Raw genomic sequence first — 8,860 nt, 5'->3', positions numbered from 1 at the left:
TGAGGGATAGAGAGACTGCATCCAGTCTTGTAGTACAGTAGCTAGTCTTAGTGAGGAGAGAGAGACTGCATCCAGTCTTGTAGAACAGTAGCTAGTCTTAGTGAGGGAGAGAGAGACTGCATCCATCCTTGTAGAACAGTAGCTAGTCTTAGTGAGGGAGAGACTGTATCCAGTCTTGTAGTACAGTAGCTAGTCTTAGTGAGGGAGAGACTGTATCCAGTCTTGTAGTACAGTAGCTAGTCTTAGTGAGGGAGAGACTGTATCCATCCTTGTAGAACAGTAGCTAGTCTTAGTGAGGGAGAGAGAGAGACTGCATCCAGTCTTGTAGAACAGTAGCTAGTCTTAGTGAGGAGAGACTGTATCCAGTCTTGTAGTACAGTAGCTAGTCTTAGTGAGGGAGAGACTGTATCCAGTCTTGTAGAACAGTAGCTAGTCTTAGTGAGGGAGAGACTGTATCCATCCTTGTAGAACAGTAGCTAGTCTTAGTGAGGGGGAGAGACTGCATCCAGTCTTGTAGAACAGTAGCTAGTCTTAGTGAGGGAGAGACTGTATCCATCTTGTAGAACAGTAGCTAGTCTTAGTGAGGGAGAGACTGTATCCATCCTTGTAGAACAGTAGCTAGTCTTAGTGAGGGAGAGAGAGAGACTGCATCCAGTCTTGTAGAACAGTAGCTAGTCTTAGTGAGGGAGAGACTGTATCCAGTCTTGTAGTACAGTAGCTAGTCTTAGTGAGGGAGAGACTGTATCCATCCTTGTAGAACAGTAGCTAGTCTTAGTGAGGGAGAGACTGTATCCATCCTTGTAGAACAGTAGCTAGTCTTAGTGAGGGAGAGACTGTATCCATCCTTGTAGAACAGTAGCTAGTCTTAGTGAGGGATAGAGAGACTGCATCCAGTCTTGTAGAACAGTAGCTAGTCTTAGTGAGGGAGAGACTGTATCCATCCTTGTAGAACAGTAGCTAGTCTTAGTGAGAGACTGTATCCATTCTTGTAGAACAGTAGAGTCTGTATCCATCCTTGTAGTACAGTAGCTAGTCTTAGTGAGGGAGAGAGAGAGACTGCATCCAGTCTTGTAGAACAGTAGCTAGTCTTAGTGAGGGAGAGACTGTATCCATCCTTGTAGAACAGTAGCTAGTCTTAGTGAGGGAGAGACTGTATCCATCCTTGTAGAACAGTAGCTAGTCTTAGTGAGGGAGAGACTGTATCCATCCTTGTAGAACAGTAGCTAGTCTTAGTGAGGGAGAGACTGTATCCATCCTTGTAGAACAGTAGCTAGTCTTGTGAGGGAGAGAATCCAGTAGCTAGTCTTAGTGAGGGAGAGACTGTATCCATCCTTGTAGAACAGTAGCTAGTCTTAGTGAGGGAGAGACTGTATCCATCCTTGTAGAACAGTAGCTAGTCTTAGTGAGAGAGAGACTGCATCCATCCTTGTAGAACAGTAGCTAGTCTTAGTGAGGGAGAGACTGTATCCAGTCTTGTAGAACAGTAGCTAGTCTTAGTGAGGGAGAGACTGTATCCATCCTTGTAGAACAGTAGCTAGTCTTAGTGAGGGAGAGACTGTATCCATCTTGTAGAACAGTAGCTAGTCTTAGTGAGGGAGAGACTGTATCCATCCTTGTAGAACAGTAGCTAGTCTTAGTGAGGAGAGACTGTATCCATCCTTGTAGAACAGTAGCTAGTCTTAGTGAGGGAGAGACTGTATCCATCCTTGTAGAACAGTAGCTAGTCTTAGTGAGGGAGAGACTGTATCCAGTCTTGTAGAACAGTAGCTAGTCTTAGTGAGGGAGAGACTGTATCCATCCTTGTAGAACAGTAGCTAGTCTTAGTGAGAGGAGAGACTGCATCAGTCTTGTAGAACAGTAGCTAGTCTTAGTGAGGGAGAGACTGTATCCATCCTTGTAGAACAGTAGCTAGTCTTAGTGAGGAGAGACTGTATCCATCCTTGTAGAACAGTAGCTAGTCTTAGTGAGGGAGAGACTGTATCCAGTCTTGTAGAACAGTAGCTAGTCTTAGTGAGGAGAGACTGTATCCAGTCTTGTAGAACAGTAGCTAGTCTTAGTGAGGGAGAGACTGTATCCAGTCTTGTAGAACACAGTAGTCTTAGTGAGGGAGAGACTGTATCCAGTCTTGTAGAACAGTAGCTAGTCTTAGTGAGGGAGAGACTGTATCCATCCTTGTAGAACAGTAGCTAGTCTTAGTGAGGAGAGACTGTATCCATCCTTGTAGAACAGTAGCTAGTCTTAGTGAGGGAGAGACTGTATCCATCCTTGTAGAACAGTAGCTAGTCTTAGTGAGGAGAGACTGTATCCATCCTTGTAGAACAGTAGCTAGTCTTAGTGAGGGAGAGACTGTATCCAGTCTTGTAGAACAGTAGCTAGTCTTAGTGAGGGAGAGACTGTATCCATCCTTGTAGAACAGTAGCTAGTCTTAGTGAGGGAGAGACTGTATCCATCCTTGTAGAACAGTAGCTAGTCTTAGTGAGGGAGAGACTGTATCCATCCTTGTAGAACAGTAGCTAGTCTTAGTGAGGGAGAGACTGCATCCAGTCTTGTAGAACAGTAGCTAGTCTTAGTGAGAGAGAGACTGTATCCATCCTTGTAGAACAGTAGCTAGTCTTAGTGAGGGAGAGACTGTATCCAGCCTTGTAGAACAGTAGCTAGTCTTAGTGAGGGAGAGACTGTATCCATCCTTGTAGAACAGTAGCTAGTCTTAGTGAGGGAGAGACTGTATCCAGTCTTGTAGAACAGTAGCTAGTCTTAGTGAGGGAGAGACTGCATCCATCCTTGTAGAACAGTAGCTAGTCTTAGTGAGGGAGAGACTGTATCCATCCTTGTAGAACAGTAGCTAGTCTTAGTGAGGGAGAGACTGTATCCATCCTTGTAGAACAGTAGCTAGTCTTAGTGAGAGGGAGAGACTGTATCCATCCTTGTAGAACAGTAGCTAGTCTTAGTGAGGGAGAGACTGTATCCATCCTTGTAGAACAGTAGCTAGTCTTAGTGAGGGAGAGACTGTATCCATCCTTGTAGAACAGTAGCTAGTCTTAGTGAGGAGAGACTGCATCCAGTCTTGTAGAACAGTAGCTAGTCTTAGTGAGGGAGAGACTGTATCCATCCTTGTAGAACAGTAGCTAGTCTTAGTGAGGAGAGACTGTATCCAGTCAGTAGCTTGTGAGGAGAGAACAGTAGCTAGTCTTAGTGAGGGAGAGACTGTATCCAGTCTTGTAGAACAGTAGCTAGTCTTAGTGAGGAGAGACTGTATCCATCCTTGTAGAACAGTAGCTAGTCTTAGTGAGGGAGAGACTGTATCCATCCTTGTAGAACAGTAGCTAGTCTTAGTGAGGAGAGACTGTATCCATCCTTGTAGAACAGTAGCTAGTCTTAGTGAGGGAGAGAACTGTATCCATCCATCCTTGTAGAACAGTAGCTAGTCTTAGTGAGGGAGAGACTGTATCCATCCTTGTAGAACAGTAGCTAGTCTTAGTGAGGGAGAGACTGTATCCATCCTTGTAGAACAGTAGCTAGTCTTAGTGAGGGAGAGACTGTATCCATCCTTGTAGAACAGTAGCTAGTCTTAGTGAGGGAGAGACTGTATCCATCCTTGTAGAACAGTAGCTAGTCTTAGTGAGGGAGAGACTGTATCCAGTCTTGTAGAACAGTAGCTAGTCTTAGTGAGGGTATCCAGTCTTGTAGACTGTATCCATCCTTGTAGAACAGTAGCTAGTCTTAGTGAGGAGAGACTGTATCCATCCTTGTAGAACAGTAGCTAGTCTTAGTGAGAGAGAGACTGCATCCAGTCTTGTAGAACAGTAGCTAGTCTTAGTGAGAGAGAGACTGTATCCAGTCTTGTAGAACAGTAGCTAGTCTTAGTGAGAGAGAGACTGTATCCAGTCTTGTAGAACAGTAGCTAGTCTTAGGGAGAGAGAGACTGTATCCAGTCTTGTAGAACAGTAGCTAGTCTTAGTGAGGGAGAGACTGTATCCATCCTTGTAGAACAGTAGCTAGTCTTAGTGAGGGAGAGACTGTATCCAGTCTTGTAGAACAGTAGCTAGTCTTAGTGAGGGAGAGACTGTATCCATCCTTGTAGAACAGTAGCTAGTCTTAGTGAGGGAGAGACTGTATCCATCCTTGTAGAACAGTAGCTAGTCTTAGATCCATCCTTGTAGAACAGTAGCTAGTCTTAGTGAGGAGAGACTGTATCCATCCTTGTAGAACAGTAGCTAGTCTTAGTGAGGAGAGACTGTATCTTGTAGAATCCATCCTTATCCTTGTAGAACAGTAGCTAGTCTTAGTGAGGAGAGACTGTATCCAGTCTTGTAGAACAGTAGCTAGTCTTAGTGAGGAGAGACTGTATCCATCCTTGTAGAACAGTAGCTAGTCTTAGTGAGGAGAGACTGTATCCATCCTTGTAGAACAGTAGCTAGTCTTAGTGAGGAGAGACTGTATCCATCCTTGTAGAACAGTAGCTAGTCTTAGTGAGGAGAGACTGTATCCATCCTTGTAGAACAGTAGACTAGTCTTAGTGAGGAGAGACTGCATCCAGTCTTGTAGAACAGTAGCTAGTCTTAGTGAGGGAGAGACTGTATCCATCCTTGTAGAACAGTAGCTAGTCTTAGTGAGGGAGAGACTGCATCCAGTCTTGTAGAACAGTAGCTAGTCTTAGTGAGGGAGAGACTGCATCCAGTCTTGTAGAACAGTAGCTAGTCTTAGTGAGGGAGAGACTGTATCCATCCTTGTAGAACAGTAGCTAGTCTTAGTGAGGGAGAGACTGCATCCAGTCTTGTAGAACAGTAGCTAGTCTTAGTGAGGGAGAGACTGTATCCATCCTTGTAGAACAGTAGCTAGTCTTAGTGAGGGAGAGACTGTATCCATCCTTGTAGAACAGTAGCTAGTCTTAGTGAGGGAGAGACTGCATCCAGTCTTGTAGAACAGTAGCTAGTCTTAGTGAGGGAGAGACTGTATCCAGTCTTGTAGAACAGTGAGGAGAGAGCTAGTCTTAGTGAGGGAGAGACTGTATCCATCCTTGTAGAACAGTAGCTAGTCTTAGTGAGGGAGAGACTGTATCCAGTCTTGTAGAACAGTAGCTAGTCTTAGTGAGGGAGAGACTGTATCCATCCTTGTAGAACAGTAGCTAGTCTTAGTGAGGGAGAGACTGTATCCAGTCTTGTAGAACAGTAGCTAGTCTTAGTGAGGGAGAGACTGTATCCAGTCTTGTAGAACAGTAGCTAGTCTTAGTGAGGGAGAGACTGTATCCAGTCTTGTAGAACAGTAGCTAGTCTTAGTGAGGGAGAGACTGTATCCATCCTTGTAGAACAGTAGCTAGTCTTAGTGAGGGAGAGACTGCATCCAGTCTTGTAGAACAGTAGCTAGTCTTAGTGAGGGAGAGACTGTATCCATCCTTGTAGAACAGTAGCTAGTCTTAGTGAGGGAGAGACTGTATCCAGTCTTGTAGAACAGTAGCTAGTCTTAGTGAGGGAGAGACTGTATCCATCCTTGTAGAACAGTAGCTAGTCTTAGTGAGGGAGAGACTGTATCCAGTCTTGTAGAACAGAAGTCAGTGAGGGAGAGACTGTATCCAGTCTTAGTGAGGGAGAGACTGTATCCATCCTTGTAGAACAGTAGCTAGTCTTAGTGAGGGAGACTGTATCCATCCTTGTAGAACAGTAGCTAGTCTTAGTGAGGGAGAGACTGCATCCAGTCTTGTAGAACAGTAGCTAGTCTTAGTGAGAGACTGAGAGACTGTAGTCCATCCTTGTAGAACAGTAGCTAGTCTTAGTGAGGAGAGACTGTATCCATCCTTGTAGAACAGTAGCTAGTCTTAGTGAGGGAGAGACTGTATCCATCCTTGTAGAACAGTAGCTAGTCTTAGTGAGGGAGAGACTGTATCCAGTCTTGTAGAACAGTAGCTAGTCTTAGTGAGGGAGAGACTGTATCCATCCTTGTAGAACAGTAGCTAGTCTTAGTGAGGAGAGACTGTATCCATCTTGTAGAACAGTAGCTAGTCTTAGTGAGGAGAGACTGTATCCATCCTTGTAGAACAGTAGCTAGTCTTAGTGAGGAGAGACTGTATCCATCCTTGTAGAACAGTAGCTAGTCTTAGTGAGGAGAGACTGTATCCATCCTTGTAGAACAGTAGCTAGTCTTAGTGAGGAGAGAGACTGTATCCAGTCTTGTAGAACAGTAGCTAGTCAGTGAGGAGAGAGCTAGTCTTAGTGAGGGAGAGACTGTATCCATCCTTGTAGAACAGTAGCTAGTCTTAGTGAGGGAGAGACTGTATCCATCCTTGTAGAACAGTAGCTAGTCTTAGTGTGAGAACAGTAGCTAGTCTTAGTGAGGGAGAGACTGTATCCATCCTTGTAGAACAGTAGCTAGTCTTAGTGAGGGAGAGACTGTATCCATCTTGTAGAACAGTAGCTAGTCTTGTAGAACAGTAGCTAGTCTTAGTGAGGGAGAGACTGTATCCAGTCTTGTAGAACAGTAGCTAGTCTTAGTGAGGGAGAGACTGTATCCATCCTTGTAGAACAGTAGCTAGTCTTAGTGAGGGAGAGACTGTATCCATCTTGTAGAACAGTAGCTAGTCTTAGTGAGGAGAGACTGTATCCATCCTTGTAGAACAGTAGCTAGTCTTAGTGAGGAGAGACTGTATCCATCCTTGTAGAACAGTAGCTAGTCTTAGTGAGGGAGAGACTGTATCCAGTCTTGTAGAACAGTAGCTAGTCTTAGTGAGAGAGACTGCATCCAGTCTTGTAGAACAGTAGCTAGTCTTAGTGAGGAGAGACTGTATCCAGTCTTGTAGAACAGTAGCTAGTCTTAGTGAGGAGAGACTGTATCCATCCTTGTAGAACAGTAGCTAGTCTTAGTGAGGGAGAGACTGTATGTGTAGAACATCCAGTCTTGTAGAACAGTAGCTAGTCTTAGGAGGGAGAGACTGTATCCATCCTTGTAGAACATCCAGTGAGGAGAGACTGTATCCATCCTTGTAGAACAGTAGCTAGTCTTAGGGGGGAGAGAGACTGTATCCAGTCTTAGTAGAACAGTAGCTAGTCTTAGTGAAGGGAGAGACTGTATCCATCCTTGTAGAACAGTAGCTAGTCTTAGTGAGGGAGAGACTGTATCCATCCTTGTAGAACAGTAGCTAGTCTTAGTGAGGGAGAGACTGTATCCAGTCTTGTAGAACAGTAGCTAGTCTTAGTGAGGGAGAGACTGTATCCAGTCTTGTAGAACAGTAGCTAGTCTTAGTGAGGGAGAGACTGTATCCATCCTTGTAGAACAGTAGCTAGTCTTAGTGAGGGAGAGACTGTATCCATCCTTGTAGAACAGTAGCTAGTCTTAGTGAGGGAGAGACTGTATCCATCCTTGTAGAACAGTAGCTAGTCTTAGTGAGGGAGAGACTGTATCCAGTCTTGTAGAACAGTAGTAGCTAGTCTTAGGGAGAGGGAGAGACTGTATCCAGTCTTGTAGAACAGTAGCTAGTCTTAGTGAGGGAGAGACTGTATCCATCCAGTCTTGTAGAACAGTAGCTAGTCTTAGTGAGGAGAGACTGTATCCATCCTTGTAGAACAGTAGCTAGTCTTAGTGAGGAGAGACTGTATCCATCCTTGTAGAACAGTAGCTAGTCTTAGTGAGGGAGAGACTGTATCCATCCTTGTAGAACAGAGCTGTCTTATGAGGAGAGACCATCCTTGTAGAACAGTAGCTAGTCTTAGTGAGGAGAGACTGTATCCATCCTTGTAGAACAGTAGCTAGTCTTAGTGAGGGAGAGACTGTATCCATCCTTGTAGAACAGTAGCTAGTCTTAGAACAGTAGAGGGAGAGACTGTATCCAGTCTTGTAGAACAGTAGCTAGTCTTAGTGAGGGAGAGACTGTATCCATCCTTGTAGAACAGTAGCTAGTCTTAGTGAGGGAGAGACTGTATCCATCCTTGTAGAACAGTAGCTAGTCTTAGTGAGGGAGAGACTGTATCCAGTCTTGTAGAACAGTAGCTAGTCTTAGTAGAGAGAGAGACTGCATCCAGTCTGTAGAACAGTAGCTAGTCACTGTAGTAGCCAGTCTTGTAGAACAGTAGCTAGTCTTAGTGAGGGAGAGACTGTATCCATCCTTGTAGAACAGTAGCTAGTCTTAGTGAGGGGAGACTGTATCCAGTCTCTGTAGAACAGTAGCTAGTCTTAGTGAGGGAGAGACTGTATCCAGTCTTGTAGAACAGTAGCTAGTCTTAGTGAGGGAGAGACTGTATCCATCCTTGTAGAACAGTAGCTAGTCTTAGTGAGGGAGAGACTGTATCCATCCTTGTAGAACAGTAGCTAGTCTTAGTGAGGGAGAGACTGCATCCAGTCTTGTAGAACAGTAGCTAGTCTTAGTGAGGGAGAGACTGTATCCATCCTTGTAGAACAGTAGCTAGTCTTAGTGAGGGAGAGACTGCATCCAGTCTTGTAGAACAGTAGCTAGTCTTAGTGAGGGAGAGACTGTATCCATCCTTGTAGAACAGTAGCTAGTCTTAGTGAGGGAGAGACTGTATCCAGTCTTGTAGTGAGGAGAACAGTAGCTAGTCTTAGTGAGGGAGAGACTGTATCCAGTCTTGTAGAACAGTAGCTAGTCTTAGTGAGGGAGAGACTGTATCCATCTTGTAGAACAGTAGCTAGTCTTAGTGAGGAGAGACTGTATCCATCCTTGTAGAACAGTAGCTAGTCTTAGTGAGGAGAGAGTATCCATCCTTGTAGAACAGTAGCTAGTCTTAGTGAGGGAGAGACTGTATCCAGTCTTGTAGAACAGTAGCTAGTCTTAGTGAGGGAGAGAGCTAGTCTTATCCATCCATCCTTGTAGAACAGTAGCTAGTCTTAGTGAGGGAGAGACTGTATCCATCCTTGT

This window comes from Oncorhynchus nerka, linkage group LG10, assembly GCF_034236695.1.
Source record: "Oncorhynchus nerka isolate Pitt River linkage group LG10, Oner_Uvic_2.0, whole genome shotgun sequence".
Taxonomy (NCBI): Eukaryota; Metazoa; Chordata; class Actinopteri; order Salmoniformes; family Salmonidae; genus Oncorhynchus; species Oncorhynchus nerka.
This window is presented reverse-complemented; position numbering follows the sequence as displayed.